General features: G+C 72.6%; 1 protein-coding gene across 1 annotated transcript in view; it reads right to left on the bottom strand.

The window, feature by feature from the left end:
• Positions 1–705, bottom strand: part of LOC113207725 (sex determination protein fruitless) — a gene marked incomplete in the record, with an annotated part of 82,358 nt that overhangs the window by 9,601 nt on the left and 72,052 nt on the right.

The following is a 705-nucleotide window of genomic DNA, read 5'->3' as shown; positions in this document are numbered from 1 at the left end:
GGGCAGAGGTACTTGGGGGTACCAGCGCTCACGGCGTGGCGTCCACCCGATCAATACCCGTCCTGGGCCAGCCCGCTTGCACGGCCCGGCCTGCACGGCCCGTCCGGGAGGGGAACGGAACGGAACGCCATGAGCCGTACACAAAAACTGGGTCTAAATTGGGTCTGGCTGGCTCGGCGGGGAGGGGAGGCGGCGGGCTCGGAGTGCGAGGGGAGTAGGCTCGGCGAGAGAGCGACGGGAGGGGGAGCACAAGAGGGGAGGTACCGGCGGCCAGGGGCGGCACCAGGACCAGGCCGCGGGGGGTAGGGGTAGCAGCGAGCGAGCATGCGGGCTGGTATCTCGGCACAGCATCTCTGCCCAGCAGCGCTGGACCAGGGCGGGGGAAGGGATGACAACACACCGCGCGGTCCTGGCTCCTGCCGTCCGTGTTGATGGCGCAAAGAAGGTGCGGGTCCCGCGAGCGAGCGGTGCGCGGGGAGGACGGGGGGAGGGAAAGGGCCAGGGCCGTCCAGGGTTGGACCGGAGAGAGGGGGTGCCGGGGGAGGCAGGGCGCGGCCCGCCCGCCGAAAGCGAAAGCAAGGGCAAGCGAAAGCGAACGAGGAAACGACAGAGAGGATCAGCCAGGCAGACGGGCGGGCAGGCAGCCCTTGGCGGGGGCCGGGGCGGGGGCGGCCCGGAGCGGGGCGCGCGGGGCGCGGGCGCGGC

This window comes from Frankliniella occidentalis, unplaced genomic scaffold (assembly GCF_000697945.3).
Source record: "Frankliniella occidentalis isolate FOCC.00 unplaced genomic scaffold, Focc_3.1 Scaffold50, whole genome shotgun sequence".
Lineage (NCBI taxonomy): Eukaryota > Metazoa > Arthropoda > Insecta > Thysanoptera > Thripidae > Frankliniella > Frankliniella occidentalis.
This window is presented reverse-complemented; position numbering and strand designations above follow the sequence as displayed.